General features: G+C 45.2%; 1 protein-coding gene across 1 annotated transcript in view; it reads right to left on the bottom strand.

Annotated features, from left to right (window-relative positions):
- The window catches only part of KIAA1671 (KIAA1671 ortholog), a 65,436-nt gene extending 48,374 nt beyond the window's left edge, over positions 1–17,062 (bottom strand). Inside the window, exon 1 of the mRNA XM_071445235.1 lies at positions 16,827–17,062. The gene's annotated coding sequence lies outside the window, so the exon portion shown is untranslated. The remainder of the gene's footprint in view (positions 1–16,826) is intronic.
- Positions 17,063–17,827: the final 765 nt, after the last annotated feature.

Genomic DNA, 17,827 nt, shown 5'->3' with positions numbered 1-17,827 from the left:
AAGTTGCCCTACTGTCTAAAATGATTCAGCCTTTACAAACATTTTTCCTCTCTCCTTTCCCCTTCCTGTCCTCACTGACCGAACCCTGGGGTCAGTCTGCAGCAATCCCTGTCTGTTCTCCCCAGAAATCCTCCTTCTGCTCCTTCCTGCACTTGGAAAGGTGCTGATTGGATTAAATAAGAATTAACAGAGCAGATCCCATCACTTGCTGTGCACGTACGAGTGTGAGTGCTGACAGGAACATAACTTACTACAGCACCACAAAAATAACACAAAAAAAACCTTATTCTGAAACTTTCATAAGCAAGCAGATCATGAAACTAATTCAGTAAAAAGCAGGCTTTTTCTATTTTTGGGTTTAAGCCTGATTCAGGTTATTATTCACTGCAGTGGGATCCATCAGTAGTATTTAAGAGGACATTCAGGGTCTCTTAAAGGGAGAGATTATCAAAAATACTTTCATAATGGCTCTAATTTTTAATTTGCCAGGCTAAGTTTATTCACAAAGTAAAAACAGCTAATAAAATGCATTTAAATTATCTTTTCCCAAATTCACAATAACTCAGTTCTGCTTCTCAATAATGAAAACTAGAATGCTGAGAATTAAAACTACATATTCCAAATCTCACAAGCCAGATAGATCTGCAAAACCCCACAGACCACTAATATCAGAATTCCAAAGCATTGCAAAATTCAAAATATCCTTCCTCCATTTCCCATGTCCAAGTTTCTTGGAAACCTCTAGTTCTTCTCTTTTACAAAAAGAACTAAGTGCTGTTCTTTTGGACATTCCGGTCCAGTCCCAACCCAAGGATGAAAGACACCACTCTGACATTTCCTCCCACTGCAGAAAAGATTAGCATTTTGTTAAATAAAGTGTCCATCCTATAAATAGCAGCATTTACAAGCACTTGTAAATCTCTAATTGCTCCTGCCAGTACAATTGCATAACGATCATCACCTGCCAGAGCTTCACCCCCATGCAGCTGCACTCAAGAGCTGCAACATTTCCAACCACCCTTTCCATTAAGTGCTGCCATCTCAGTCCCACGGTGAGAACTCTACACCTTGTATTTCGATCTCCATGCTGCAAAGATTGGTTAAAATGGTAACAAATTATAGAACAGCAGTTTCAGTAATTCAAGCTGGCCCCATAGAGGCTGTAATAGTTATTTAGTAAAGCAAAAATTCGGTGTTAAATATACTGGAATGGTCAGTATGAATTTAAATCACATTCCTGATGTAGCAGGACAATCAGCTGAAACAGAGATTCAGGAAAACACCATGAGGCTGGGGAGGCCCTGGCACAGGTTGCCCCATCCCTGGAAGTGTCCAAGGCCAGGCTGGATACAGCTTGGAACAACCTGGGCTAGTGGAAGCTATCCCTGACCCTCCCAACATAAATCACTTTGGGATTCTGTGATTAATTTATGGTAGAGTAGGATTCAACAGCAAAATGCTACTGTGTGTAACCAGGACAGAATGCATCATGATGGCTGTGGGGCACAGGGAGTCATCCTCCAAATTTCCTTGAATTTATGAGACAGATGTGTCTGGAGAGAATGATTTGGGTAAAAAATTACATGTAATAATCTGTTTCCATAGCTGTCAGTCTGTGCTATTTTCATAACAACGTGTGTCATATATAAAACATAACCCACCAGGATTAATGTACAAAAAGGGCAGATTGCTCCAATTCTTTCTATTAAACAGCTTCAGAATACCATCCTTTAGAAAGGAACCATTTGCTACCATAGATTTAGTATTAAGTACTCATTTTTGGGTATTCAGCTCCAAAAATTTCTGCACTGGGTTTTGGGGGCAATGACCACTGCTCTACAAACAATTCAGGCCAACACCTTGGTCAAGATCAACTTTGTCCAAGCCAGGTCTTGGCTGGAGATTTTCCTCTTTGTACATTGTGTTCTACTCAAGAGATCCCTCAAGAGCACAGGGACTGACAGAACATGCTTGGCATTTCCTGTGACCTGCACAACTGCCTCATCACACCCCAATCTTCCACAATTTCCTTCTCCCCAACCCTCTCATTGACAGTTTCAGAGGAAACTCTCTTCCCTTTCCAGATTCACAGTAGGCTTAATTTGTTTTGAAACTCCCTCGAGTCTCAGGTAGAAAAAAAACCCCAACCAAATGAAAATTACATTAAATGTTGGTGAATCACCATTTTTTGGTACCAGAAGCTGCATATCCTCACCCTCCTGTGTGAATCACCTTTTACTTCCAGCATTCCACACAAGGGATTCCACCCAGCTCATTACTGGGTGGGTATTTTCAGAAAGTCCAATTCTTTTGGCAGTTGAAATAGGGAATAAAAGCAAAATCCCGATTTCTGCCAGCTAAGGATGACATTCTGCAGCAAAACATGAATTATGGGATAAGGCTGAAGTGAGGCTAAAAGTGTGTTTGTGCAGAAGGTGGGTATTCCCAGCAGAATGCTGTTCTGTTTGCTTCTCTCATCAAACCTTTGCTTTTGTGGTCAGCTTCAACTCCTGCTAATGTTCTTTTAGGTTTCATCCTTGCAAATGCTTTTAAACCACAATCAAGACCTGCAAATAACCTCCCCATGCAGTTTAGCAGGGAAAAAAAAAGACATTCCAGAAACAACTGCATTGCGTGCCAGATAAAATATTAATAATCAGGTTTGGCTACAAGCAAGAAAAAACTGCCTATGGAACTGAAAAAAGATTAATAAGTCAAATTAAGGCTCTTCCAGGAAGATGTTTGGTTGTTTCAGGGAGGATTTTATTCTATCTGCAGCTCCCAAAGGTCAAAGGGGTCATGTCCTGGACACAGCAGAGGGTGGGTACTTGAATTTGCAGTTTGGCAAATTTCTCCTCATACCTTTTCAGAATCATCATGGAACTTCCTTCTGGCTAATTGCAACATGGTCTTCTTGTTGAAGGAAGCTTAACTTCACTTTTAACTGTATTTAAAATAAATTTTGGCTAGAGTCAGTTTTTTCTGCACAGATCCTGAAGGAATGGGTTAAATCCCTGACTCTCCTTTTCATATCTTATGCTACACATCCTGAATATGACAGAATTAATCAAAATCTAATTTATTTATGCGTCCTTTGAGTGTATTTTCTCCATGACCTTGCTTTAAAAAGGTGAAATTTGGCTCATTATAGTTTCAGAAATACATCAGGCAGCTACTGATCCCTCTGACCTCGAGCAGGCAGCGCTTTCCAAAGCCCCAGAACTGAGGCAGGGCTGTGTTTCTCCAGAGGCTCCAGCTTTGGGTGGGAATGCTCTCGTTTGGCAGGCACACCATGGACACAGCTGAAGGAGTGCAAGGAGATGGATGAACCAGCTGCAGCACAGACAGAAATATGGGATTGAAAAACAACTTTGGCATTCTTCCATTTGATACTCCCCTCCACAACACCACGCTCCGTACCATGTTCCAGCAGTAAAAGGAGCTTAGAGACCACCCACACCTGGAAATATTTACTGTAACCGTGCATATTTCTCATCCTCTTGGCAACAAGGGAAGAGGAAGGACAACTGTTTGATCTCAGAGCTGACAGGACATGGATATATCACCACTGGACTTTGTTTTATTCACTGCCTTCAGAGCCACCAGCTGCTGCAAATGCTTTTAAAAGCGGCAATGATATAATTAGGACATTTTCCTCTTAAAACAGTGGTGGAGGCTACTTGGACACCGACATTGGGACTCCTTGATGAGCAAAGGTGCAGTAAAATAGCCCTGCAGCACCTTGCTAAGCCTGGCAGCCAGCGTGGGGACACCAAAGCTCATGTGGACTGTGGGAGGTGCAGCACTCCCGTGGGAGACAGGGCTTGGCTGACCTGCTGAGGAATTCAAGTCAAAGGATTGAGTGAAGCAGATCCGTGGGCTTGGGTTTATTGAAAAAATCCACCTACTTGTTACAAAAATAGGCAAGTGCCTCTACAGCACTTTGAAGCCTTCAGAAATAAAGCTGACCCATGGCCCTGTGCTCCCAGGCAGGAATCAGGGGAAGGATCTCTTCACACAAACCCAGCCTCTGAAGGTCACTGCAACACAGAAATAGCATGAGGTGAGAAGACATTTCCTGCTTGCCTTCACGCACAGCAGGTGCTTTTGTGTCAGAAGGACAAAGCCCCTAATCCTCTGATCTGCCTCCTCAAATTCTAATGGATTTCCAGCGCTGGAAAACGCATTTGTGGCCTGGCACAGTAAACCACCTTCAGAGAGTACAACCAGCTCAAGCTGTCCTGTGATTGACGTGGGGTCACCAGGACGAATTTATAAATACTGAGCCTTTATACATTCATCTGAGTGCTGAAAAATTAATTAAGGTATTGCCATATGGAGAGGAAAAAAAGTGGTTTCATCCAGAAAAATTAAGGTTACTGGCCTTGGAGCATGACCTTGAACACACTGAGAGATCACTTCAACAGTTTAAGCATCTGGAGCAAATTCAAACCCATAAAACCAGAGGACAAAAGAAAGAGAGTGGTGGGCTAGAAGACCAAAATCATGATATTAAAAATGATATATGTGTATACATAGCTATGGTGACTAACATGTATCCAAGGGCTAAGAATTAACATTCCTTTGCTTCTGCAAAAACAAGAAAGCAGGTTTACAGTGCATTATTTTTATACCTGTACTTTTCCTGACAGACACATTTGGAAGCTGCACAGTCGCCAGCAAAGACTCATTCACAAAGAGCACGTGGCAGCTACTGATAAAACACCCCAGAGCAGAGATGCTGCAATAGATTACACTGCTCCTAAGCTTTCACCTGGACTAAAAGAAATCACATGATGACTGGCTCAGGCTGGAAGGGACCACAGAAGGTCATGTGGTCCCATCTTCCTGCTCAAGCAGGGTCATTTCAGAGCACGTGGCACATGGCTCTGGAATAACTCCACTGAGGGAGACTCCACAGCCTCTCTGGGAGATCTGGGGAAAACTGTCACTGCACATTCTTGGTACGAATATTTATGTACTGCTTCAGCTCTCACAGCTCTGCCTTCAGATGTCTTCTCTGATGGCTGGTTTGCTACTTGTGATCTTAAAAAAATCACATGCAAAAAGCACTGTGTTCAACAGCTTTTGATTTGGCTGCTAATGACACATTTTCTATCAAAACAGAGTGCCAACACTGTGTCACAGCAATTTCTCCACTCAGTCCATCATTCCACCTTTCAGATATTTGATTAGTCAGAGCATAAGCACGTAGTCAAGTTCACTCAACAAGCAAATACACTCGAGCCCAAAATACTCGTACCAGGCACTGCTCTGGAAATGAGCTGCAGCTGCACGGCAGCAAGACACTGACAAACAGGGGGCTGGACCAGGTGCTTCCCAGGAACAGATGATTCTGTTCTTCAACAAATGAACAATTTCAAAGGCTGCTCCCCTGAGTCACAACAACCTCTGCTCTGAAGATGAAGCCTGCAAAGCTGCAGATAAGGAGATCTCCCTGGGAGTGCTGCGGGAGACAAGCACTGTGACAAAAGACTGGCAGAGCTGGCATTAATAAACAACACAGCTCCATCTCCCAGGCAGCACCTCCATCCTCTGCTCTACAGCAGCAATTCAAGCACTTCACAGAAAAGATGACCCAACTTGGAACAGGAAAATTATTAACAGTATTAAACTGGATTAATTTTACTCCAGTTATGTCTTTCAGGATACTGATGGAGCCATTAAAATTCATTCAGATCAAATGACATGACCCTCAGATTTACCATTTCCACTCCTGTCTCACAGATAGTGAAAAAAGCATTGGACTAAGTAGAGATGGGTGGATCTATTCTGAGTCAAATAAAATATTTTTATAAAAGCCAAATACTTGGTGGCATTTATCATTCCCTGAGCCAAAATCCCTTATGTCACCCTCTGCCCTAAACACACTGACACACTGAGACATGAAATCCTTTTGCCTTTCAGGTTGTTCCCAGTGTTCCAACAGCTCTTTGATCTCTTCCTTGTGCACTGAACCTGGCATTAAGTCAGGTAGGATACGGTGCTGCAGCAGGGTGCTGCCTCCTGCCAGCCATCAATAAACTGCCCTGAGCTGCACACCCAGAACAAACCTGCTCTGTCAACAAAGCCTGACGTTGTGCCACAGGAGCTACTGCTGCTGCCTTGATGATAAGGCTCCTCTTTTTCCTTCAGCGGGCACATCTGGCTTTTCACATATGCAGGAAATAGGGGTTTTTTTCCCCCCACATTAATGCAAATGCCCACCTCAGAATCACTGGCTGGGTACTGCCAGCTTGTACAAGTGTTTCTTTGGTTGCCTGTGAGCAGGGCATTGTTACCAGCAATCCACAAAGGAGCTTCCTCTTCCCCTAAAGCCCCGGGAATGGAACAGAACACAGAGGGTCGTGTGTGAGCCAGAGCTGTGATGCTGCATTTCTCCTCATTTCTGAACAAAAGGATGTTTAAGCCAAGAACTCTGACAGCAACAAGCCTGCACATGCATTGTACACTACCTTGTTCTTCAGAAACACAACATTATTCAGCAAAATCAAGGCCTGTAATGAATTATTGATAACACGTACACTATCCAAAAGCTTTGTAAGTACTAAACAATCTCCTCCACCTCCCTACGTGCTTGAGAAAGCACAGAAAGGGAGAAATGCCTATTAATTGAAAGACAACAGTTCAGACACCAAAAACATTAATGTATTTATTGAGGGGGGGTGAAAGAAAAACAAATAGCTGGAGTTGGAAAAAAAACAGCTCTGAAATCCAAACGGTGGCACTGGGAGTGCCTGGATGTGCACAAGCACTGGTGTGGAACATTCCCAGCACATGGACAGGGAGGCCCAGGGAACCCCAGGGCTGCTCAAACCACACTCACAGCTTTGGCACAGAAGGGAATTTTTAACCGCAAGTGAACCCTGGGGGCTTTTTAACTTTTTGGGAAGCACTTGAAACTGATGGTCCAATGTGGAGATCACTTACATTTTAAGGCAGGGTAATAATGAAAAGCTGACACAGGCATATTTTGCAGCTCACAAAAATTAGGAGGAGTGGAAGATCACAGGTTTGTCCTCACCAGTTCATCCACACCTAAGTGCCTCAGCATGAGCACTCACTTGCCCATGAGCAGCCAGACCATGAAGCTTCCCTCAAATCACCCCCACCCAGCCACACTCACACCACAATTACAGCAGCCCTGGCACCCGATCCCAGCTTCTCAGAGCATATCCAAGGAGGGGATTTAGTAACCTGAAAACGATCTCACAGTGAATTTAGAAACACCCTTCTGAAGTTATTACAAAGAAGGATCCTTAGACTGAAATTTGACTCAAAAGCAAACCAGGATACACCGAGTTCTCCCAGCTCCTCACCTCTGTTCATGCCTGTCCCCACAAAGCCCCACAGTGAAGCATGACCCACTGATCCCACTGTGATCACTGCTAACACCACTGGAGGCCTCTGGAAGGCAGAGACAGTCACCAGCCTCAAGAAGCACAGCAAGTCCTGCAGCTGCTGAGAAATCTGCTGAGCCAACTCCCTCGCTGGCCTTTTTGGTACAGATCTGCAAGTTCAAAGGGTGGCATAAAGTTGTCATAAAAACAGACAACTGGCACTGCATCAAGAATTTCTGAAGGAGGAATCCCACCTGAGCCAAATCAGTTAGAGAGCAGGAGACACACTAATCCAAGGAACTGAATAAGTGGCAAAGTTGGAAAGGAAATTAAAGATCCACATGTCCTAACATCTTCCATGAGACAGCAGCTGGTGAAGGATGCTTCAGAAGTGACTTAAGCACAAAATCTAATTTCTTTTCATTTTCTAGTAATCTGCAGCTTTGAGACTTGATGAGCCAACAAGAGACACCTGCTCAGTGAAGAAGATTGGGCAATTTTTTCATTTTGTTTCATCACGTATGAATCAACCAGCAAACCACGGACAAAAAAATCCGCGTGAACTACCGGACACAAACTCTGCCCAGGAGCTGCCCTGGTCAGCCTGATGAGTTCCCCTCCCCAAAGCCATCAGGTTCAAGAGCCAAAGAGTTCAAAAATCAGCATTAACCAAAAGCAGCCAGACAGGCTGGAAGAGCTGTGCCTGACCAAACCTGCCCAGTGCTCAGGCAGTGTGTGGCCTGCTTGCTCTGCAGCAAAGTGATAAACGCCACAGATTGTGAAGTCTAATAAAAGCCAGTCCAACCTACTACAAACACTGCCTTGCACATTGGTAAACAGTTATAAACAACCTTCTGTTAATTATATATTTTAAAATATACACTCATGCCTTAACAAGTTTTTCACTCCAGCCTTCAGTCCAGATGTGAGCAGGAGCAGAGCCATTAGATCTGACAAATTGTGGTGCTGATTCTCTCTGTGAGCAGCTCCAACCCTGGGTTTTGGGAGCTCAGTTCAAGCCCAGCTTTCCAGGGTTATTGACAAGACATGACAGAGAAGAGAATACAACCACTTCTACAGTCAAAATAAACAAAGATGGAAAAAGCTTTAACCTTAAAGTAACCATTTTCAGCATTTTTGAAGCATGAAAATCTGACATGAAAGCTGTTAATTTAAAAATAAAATAAACTCAACGGAAGTGAAACAAAAATTTTGGAGACAATTTGAAAAATATATGAACCTGCTCCCTACAGAGCCAACCTTGTAAAAGCACCATCTTAGCCAGCAATAAACCTACAGTAGAACAAACCTGAATTCCAGATCAATTGCTTTGTACATTGTGTGCAACAGTCCAATATCAACAAAGACAATGCTCTGTGTGATCATTACTTTACACATAGATCACGCACATAGCACAAAATCTCTGAAGATTCTACACGTGCTGGTGTGGAAGCAATACTATTTTTTAAAATATTCATTTTGTGAAGAACATTAACTGAACATTATGATAACTTGTAAGAATTATGATACATAAATCCATACATTTTAGAAATATGTAATACTACTTGGATAAATGAATATATGTATTATAGAAGAACAGAAGTGTTAGAAGCGACCTTAAAGCTCATCTCATTCCACCCCCTGCCATGGGCTCCTTCCACAAACACATTCCCAGTGTTTAAGAACAAATAAGAGAGAAAAGGCTCAATATGGTTCCTCAGAAGTGTCACTACTGGGGCCTAAGTTACACAGGTGCTTCAGTGAAGTGCCTTTGGGAGAGGAAAATATGTATTTCATCTTAAGGTTTCCATCATCTCCCTTCGATTTCCTCCTCATGCAGGAGCACCAACATGACAGTGACACTATTCAAAAGTAAATATTTCACATGAAGAACAGATCCACACTGAGATCTACAGACACACTTCCTGTGTGTGACTACAACACAGGCTACAAGAAAACCTCTCCCTGCCCAAAACTAACCCTCTGTGCTCCGAGCACAGGGGAAAGGCTCCCGTGGAATCTGCAAGCACTGCAGAAGCAAAAGGAAGCACAATTCCAATATGTTTAACGACTGAATTAGCATAATGCTCACGAGGCAGAAAGCAGAAGCAGCCTCCCTGACCTTCTTGAAATGCTGACCTGCAACTATTGATGAGCATTTCCAAAGGGTGCTGTGATTCACCCAGCTGGGGAAGGAGGCAAGGAAACATCACTGCCCTGTCCAGTGAGAGCAGGTGAGACACGTGGAGACCTCTCCAGCAGCTTCACACATCTACACAGGAACAGTGACTAAAACTGTGCTTAGGAGAGTAACAAAGACCTGAAGTTGAACTGGAAACTCTGCTGTAATCATAGTGATTCATTTAATCTCTCCTTAGTAGACAGCAGCCACAGAGCTGCAGTGATTTAATTATTTTTTTAAATATTCATTTTGTGAAGAACATTAACTGAACATTTTGATGACTTGTAAGAATTATGATACATAAATCCATACATTTTAGAAATATCTAATAATACTTGGATAAATGAATATATGTATTATAGAAGAACAGAAGGGACCTTAAAGCTGATCTCGTTCCATCCCCTCGGCCAAGCCCTGTCCAACCTGGTCTTGAACACTTCCAAGGATGGGGCAGCCACAGCTTCTCTTGGACAGAACTGCTACTGCTGCTCAAACATGCAAAAAAGCCCACACTGCATCATGTTTGCAGCAGGAACAGGATGGTATTTAGATAACTCTGCAGCCATCATGTTGCTGAAAACATTCTAATGACAGATTACACTAATATTTGACATTCAATAGTGCCAATACAGTAAGACACTGTTTGACAACAATAACAACAGTGACATTTCTGTAAGGTCCCTGAGCTAGGGAGCGAGCCAGCCGTGCTGCTCAGCTCCAGCAGAAAGGCCTGTTGTGCTCCTTTGGGTCAATGAAGAATTCCCAGTGTTCTCATCAAATATCAAACAGTTACAGTGGCCAGAAATTCCAACTCTGTTTTAAATCCTGGTTTGCTGGGCTCGTTATGGATGAGGCAGCTTTGTCCATGGAAAGCCTTGTATGGTTGAACATAGTCCCAGCAGATAAACATCCCTCCTAAATGCTGGCACAACTCCCTCCCTGCCAGGAGCCGCCGGTGCTACGGCTGCACTGAGACAGCCAAGCCCAGCACAGGCTCAAGGCTGAGCTCGTTAAATAAAGACAAACTTAAAATTCCGCTCCTGTTTGTGCCTTTCAAACTGTAAAATAATAATGGGTCCTCGTTTTACAACAGCAGGAATAAGCAGTTTTAGAAGTTGACATTTATTAACATCACTTGTTGAAATGCACTGAAAGCACATATTTAACCAATACTGTGATTACAAAAACAGTCACTATGAAAATATAAACAGAAGAGGCTGCTGTGTATGGCAACAATGTTGCAGCACTAAAAGCACACAAATCCTCTTATTTTCATGCATTTCACTAAAACACTGGCAGCTTCCTGTCCCTGGAAAGGGGTAGGAAGGGTTATGAAGGGTAACTACCAAAATCAAAGAAAAACTAACGAAGTACATCTTCACTTCTTCACCTCCTCCCCAACGCACTAAACCCACATAGTTTAGATTTAAACGACAGAATGCAGCTAAGTCCTTTTTCCTCTCTGCCATCCACATAGTTTAGATTTAAAGAACAGAGTGCAGCTAAGTCCTTTTTCCTCTCTGCCATCCATCTCCCTGAGGCAGAGCTGGAATTGCCCGAGCTCTGTGCAGGAACTGGGTCAAGCCCGGAGCTGGAGTTATCAGCCCACTCGGCTCCTGGCGATTCCCAGCCCCCAGCCGAATGAAAGGGGTGTTTTGACCTGGAAATAAGGCTCGGATCTCCTCCCTGCCCACATTAAAGCCCATCTAACTGCGAACAGTAGGACAAGCCTTACTCCAAAGCTGCGGCATCGCTCTTTGGAGGAGCTGCTGGAGCGCACACGCTTCTCCCCTCCAAGTGAAAACTGGGGAGACACCAAACCTCCAGCAACTGAATTGTTATCTTTTCCTGCTCGTTACACCAGCCTAATGACCATCCTGACTCGTAATTACTACAATAGTAAGATGCTTTCAGTTCTCACACTGCTCCAAGATCAACACTATCTCCTTTCAGGCAAGCAGAGGCTTTACTCTAGCCCAAAACTGGAAGTTTTGGCACTTAATTCTGATAAGAACTTTTAATGAACAGCTCTGTAAGTGGCTTTAGAAGAGCCCAGATCCCCCCACCCCCAGTGTTTAAGTGTGTGCTCATTGGACATGACTCAACCACAAACAAGCAGTGTTTTGGATAATAACCCTCTCTGTGCCCTGGACTACTCAAGCTGTATCACCACAATCACACAACCCTCAGAAAACATTCATTTCCTCTCCTCAAGCATATTTTGTAGAGATGAAGAGCATAAAAAGAAAACTCAACTCCCACTGTCTCAACGTAAGTGTAAGGCATTCAGGAACTGCAAAAAAATGTATTAATGATCTCCTATTTATACAGATGCACTGAAAAATATCCCCAAACTGCTTGAAAGTGTCTTTGTTTGGAGAAGTTTCAGCATTACATATTCCCAGAACAAAGACAGTGGGAACAAAGAAAACAAACCTCCTTGATTTGAGAAAAGAATCTAAAGATAAAGTATGCTCCCCTAAACAGCTTAATTTTAAGAGTCTGAATTCTTTAAGCCTAGGCCTGAGGAAAACCATCACCCAGTAGACTTAAATATCCTTTTGTGATCAGATGTTCAGGTCATACCAATCACGAGAATAAAAGGGAAACATTAGGGAGTTTTTTTAAGCAATAGCTGAAAATAGATAAAACAGTCACCACACTAAATTTAGTGTGTTTTGGCAACACTCAATATCCAGGTTTTCATAAGAATTTGGTTTTCCTGCCAGTTAACAGAACTCAACACATGGGAAGTCCTCTTCACCTACAGAAGCCCTCTCAAGGCAAAAAGCAATTGACTTGCTCTGGCTCGGTTACTTGTAAATATTTTAATTATTCCTGGAACACAGCTTGAAAGGAATGGCCTGAGAGTTCAGAAGTTCATGGATGTCCTTCAATCTCACCGAGAGTCAATGAAGGACAAGAGAACAGAGAACCAACTTCACTGCTTCTAACCTAGCAAGAAGAGCATCTCCTCAGAATCAGCAGTCACATCTCACTGGAAACACATATCCAGGCAACCCAAGAGCCAACTCCTGGACATTTTTAGGAGAAGTCTGCACATCCACCTACCTAGAGCAGGTGCATCTCGAGTTTGTCAAGCAGGCATGGAGTCCTCCAGTTAAGCTGTTAAACCTACCAAGCCTGTAGTCACTCCAAGGGCCATGATTAGGATTCAAGACTGGTTGCTGTGGAGAGAATTCCTCAGCTCTCCTGATGCTATTATTCCAGTCTCTTTGGCTGCAAACTCCAGACAACCACACAGTGGTTTACACTGCAAACCCTACTACCACAGCCAGGGACTCTTCATTTAAAGAGATTTCTGAAGCAAAAGCAAAAAAATCTGTGGCTTTTGCCCTACAATGCCTTTGGGCAATTCTTACACACAAAACTAAAAACACACCTAAAAACGTTGCAACATTCCCAGGTTCCAGTCACCCCTGTGCACCAAACGCAAACCAGTGATACAGACTGGGCTCACAGCATCACCACGAGCCTCATGCCTGGGCTTGCAGGATTGAGCATTTATTTCAGTCTCACTTTTCCAAGCAGCCCACAGCACACAGCAGGATCTCCTGCTCCATAAAGGATTCACTGGAATGGTCCCTTCCTCCCCAAGTGCTGCCTCCTACTTGAGAATTGAACAAGCTGCACTTACCCTAAGAAATAAATAAATTTATAAAATCAGTGAGCAGAAAGGCTGCAGCACTGCACACCTCCCTGTGATCAACAGCATCATGGACATTCCCCCAGCTTGGGAAGTGAAAGACTTCAAACCTCATGCAAGACAACATTCAATTAAAATAAACAGCTTGAAAATGAGGAAAGAACAGCAACATTACACATAAATGGATGCAGAACACTCCAATGTGCATTTAGACACACCCTCTTACTAAGTCAAATTTTTCACTAACTACCCAGCATGACCAATGCACTGCCAAAGGACACTTCCCTGGACAGGGACAGTGCCAAGCTACCAACTTCTGTGGAGTATCAATTTGAGAAAACACACCAAGGCTTAGAGAAATACCTTGATCTGTGAAACTCCCCATGATTTTTAAACACATGAGCAGCCAGGAGAGGAAGTCACACCTGTAAGGTGTCCCTAGCTGACACTCAGGGAAATCCTCTCCAATGTGATCCTGAGCCCTGTCCCTGATCTGCACAGCACTCCCTACAAGCAAAGCTACACCAGAATTCTCAGGACTGTGGGAAGTTTTCTTATCTCCGTTTACAAACTCAAGGACACAGAAATCCTATCAATTTGATTCACATGTTACTTGGAAAATCTGCCAGAAGGGAGGAAGCTCCACGAGCAACAACCAAACAGGGAATAACTCCAGGACAAGGACCAGAGGGTGAAGAGCAACACATTCATTACCACAGAGACTCAGCTCCTTTTTCACTCTGCAGTAACCAAACACGTGCCTAAGAGAGGGCAGGTGACAGGACTGGTTTCAAAATTATCTAATAGCCAGAGAAACATGAGTGCTGAATGGAGCAGAGTCCAGGACAACACCCAAGCAAAATCACAGAGCTGTGCAAAGAATCCCAGGAGCAGGAATACCTCAGCTCTCCATCCACCTGGGACCTGCTGGTCAGGACTTGCTTCTTTCACATGTGGTCTGAATGTCACCTTGAGCACATGGGGCAGGAAGGGCTGGTAAACTTATGAAACACCAAGTCTGAAATTCCTGCTTTCAGCAAAGCCTATTTTCACATTGTAACTCTGGTTTTTTCCACTTTGGAAGAAATCAGGCATTTGGGAAGCTTATTGCCACTGCCACAATGGAGTCTGCACACTTAAGGGGCTCAATTAACACCCAAGGTGATGGTGCTGCACATGGCTGAAAATGGAATTAAAAAAAAAAAAAAAAAAGAAATCCTGCAGCTAGACAAAGCCTGAGTATGGCAGAGGGAAAAAACTGCTTCATCATCAGCCATGGAAATTTTCTGAATCCCTGGTTATCTCGTCAGGAGCAGCACAGATGGGGACTGTGCCCTTTCTCCTGCCATAAGAGCAGCAGCTCCAGAACTGCAGCGTGAGCACAACCCTGGGGCTGGGGCCATGCACGTCCTTTACTGCCACATATAAAATGAGACAGCAAAAAATGACAAACCAAAGTATTCAAGTTGGAAACAGTCCTAGACTTTGCCTCCTTTTAGGGACTTTCCATACCGTGACAGTCCAGAGTGACTTGGCTCTGTGTCTTCTATACATTGGGAAAGAAACATTTAGCTTAGAATTAGCTCAGGGCATTGTCTGAAACAGAGGGAAAGTTTACACACCCTTTTTCAATAAACTCTACACCTATCAAAAGGGAATTACAGGCTACAACATCTATTTAAATAGGATTCCAACCTCCTTAACTACTCTGAAGCACAAAGGCTTTATAGCTTTACTTACTAATAAATATCCTTGATAATTCTTACAGGAAAGGCAGAGCACATTGCAAGGAAAATCCTAGCCAAAAAAACAAAAGAGGGAAAAGTTTATAAATTTTTGAAAGATTTTTTTTTTCTGAGAAAGTCTTTACCTGGATTAAGCTGCCAGGCAGCTTTATTAGCATTTCTGCCACACAACTGTCTGCTTCTCTACACACCCTGCAAACGTCACAGGAAAACAAAGAAAACTCCCATTTTTATGTGGTCGTTAGAAAGATGCAAATCCTTCTGGTTTGTGGAGGAGAGACAAGGAAAAGAAAATGCCAACAACCTTCAGCTCTGGCAAAAAAGTACCTCAGAAGCAGCTGAACAACTTCCCAGTTACCCTGGAAACAGAGTTTACCCCTCAGCAGACAGGGAAAATTGCCTGCAATTACCACCCCGGAGTAAAGCACCAGTTTGGACAAAACATCAGTTTCTGTTTGCTGCAGCTCCTTTAATGTGATCCCAGTAATTTATCGTGAGCAATATTTGATCTGGAATGGAATTCTATTCCCAAACCCCAAAGAGCCTGAGCTCTATTACCAGACCTGCAGGTAAAATCAAAGGTTACAATATCTCCTAATGGCACAGAAGAGCTCTGCCATCTGCCAAGTGCAATTTCCCCTAATCCCATTCCTCACCCACAAATCAGAATCGCCCGGATTACTCCACAGAAATAGAAGTCAAGTCAATACCTGAATCCACGGGATTAATCTCCCACCTCCAGACGGGAGAAAGGCAAGAACAGCAACAATGCTGCAGGCAGGCTCAGGAAGGCAAAGCTTTCCACCCGGCTCCGTGCAGCACCACACAGGAAATTCTGGGATTTCACTGATTAGCTTCACCCATCCACAATCCCAGTGCTGCTCCCTCCCAAATCCGAGCGCACAACTTCGTGCAAATTCAAGGAACTGACCTCCACGTGATCTTTTGGAGCAGCTATTTCCACCCAGAAGCAGCACTTCAGGTCTCTCCGTGCACATATAAACCGCTCGGATTTGGAGTTAGGAGGAAAAATTAACAAATGAGCTGCGTATCACCAGAACAACACAAATCTGTCCGCCCAAGAGCTTCCAAAACAAAAATATATGCCCCTAGCAGGGGGGGTTGGAATGAGATGAGCTTTAAGATCCTCTCCAACCCAAACTATCCTGAGATTCTATGCCACACGAGGCCAACAAACAAAGCTATGTGCATCTTCAATCAAAAAGCAGCGTGATGACTTTAAACTGGCACTTCGAAGTAATTTTAACGAGCTGATAATATATTTCCCGAAATCCAAGGCATTAAGGAGTCACATACCACTCTCGGGAAAGCCTGAATCCCTCCTGCTCTGCCCAAGGAGCCGTCGCCCGGCTGTAAACCGGGGGGGGAGAAAGGGGGAGCATCTTTATTTGTCCATTTAAGACCTCCAAGCACATTACCATCCCTAATCCAGCGAGGAACAGATAATTGCAACCCGCGTGGATTACAAAATTACGCTCTAATCCTCAGAACCACGAGCAACGCCACCATCCACCAAAAACCACCTACAACCCCATCCCACCTCCGGCCGCCGAATCGGAACCACAGAACGGGATTTTTTTGGAGGGGGGCTCTTCTTTTCTTTTTAACCCACGAGGACACCAGCCCTTGTTCTGACGCAGTGAGGAAGGAGCAGCCAGGAGGTCCGGCAGCGGGGCTCGGGGCCATGCGGGAGCGGCGAGCGCACCCCGGGACACGGGACCCCCTGCCCGGTGCCCCGGAGCCGGCGAGGAGGGCGAGGCACCCCCGGGGGAAGCGGGGGAGCGATTCCCGTGCCGACCCTACCGGCTGAGCGAGCGCTGCCCGCCTTTGTCCCACCCAGCAGCACTCACCCAGCCGAAGCACCGGCTGCTCGCTCCGCAAAACAGGGCGCCGGCTCCGCCGCACCGGGGAAGTTGCTTGAAGTGAAGTTGGGCGCGCAGCGGCCTTTCCCCCGCGGCGGCGGCGGCGGCGGGCGGCGAGCGGCGGCCGGGCACGGCCGGGGGCGGGGCGGGCAGGGGGCCGCCCCTCGGCGCTTCCCCGGAGCGAGGGGCTGCGGGAAGGCGGCGGGAGGGCGGCGGGAGGCGGGAATGTCCCGCCCCGGTGCCGGTCCGGCCCCTTCGCCCCGGCGGCCGCGGGGCCCCGCGGGAAGCGCCGCTGTTGCCATGGTGACCGCGCGGTGCGGGCCGTGGGCGGGGCTTCCCCCGCGCAGCGCGGCCGCGATTGGCTCCGCCCCGCTCCACCTGCTCCGCGTGGGCCGCGGGTTCGAGTCCCGGCACCGCCGTCCCGAGGGACAGCGGCTGGGCGTGGGTAGGGCTGGAAAATGTGGGGTGCGTCAAGATTATCTTACTGTGTCCACTTCTGGACAAGGATAAATTAAAATGGGAGATACTGGACAGGGTCCAGCAGAGGCCACAAGGATAATGTAATTATCTATCTAAATCTGGAGCATTTTTGTGATGAGGAGAGGCTGCAGGGGCTGGGCCTGGTCAGTCTGGAAGGAATCTCACTAATCCATACAAACATCTCAAATCGTGTGCCAAGAGGGTGGTGCCAGGCTGTGTTCAGTGGTGCCCAGTGATAAGGAGCAATAAACACGAGATCCACCTCAGTATGAGGAAGAAGCTCTTTCCATGGAGGGTGGCTGAGCCCTGGGACAGCTGCCCAGGGAGGAATCTCCCTTTCTGGACACGTTCCAAATCCACCTGGATGCAATCCTGTGCCACCTGCTCCAGGTGACCCTGCCTTGTTGGACTGGATGATCTCCAGAGGGCCCTTCACACCACAACTGCTCTGGGATTCTTTGATTCTAATCAGTGGAACAGGCAACAGCTGCATCCCTTAGTCAAGGACA

This window comes from Agelaius tricolor, unplaced genomic scaffold (assembly GCF_023055355.1).
Source record: "Agelaius tricolor isolate 1412-34295 unplaced genomic scaffold, bAgeTri1.0.p SCAF_20, whole genome shotgun sequence".
Classification (NCBI taxonomy): Eukaryota; Metazoa; Chordata; class Aves; order Passeriformes; family Icteridae; genus Agelaius; species Agelaius tricolor.
Note: the sequence above shows the minus strand (reverse complement) of the source record. Positions and strands in the feature narration are given on the sequence as shown.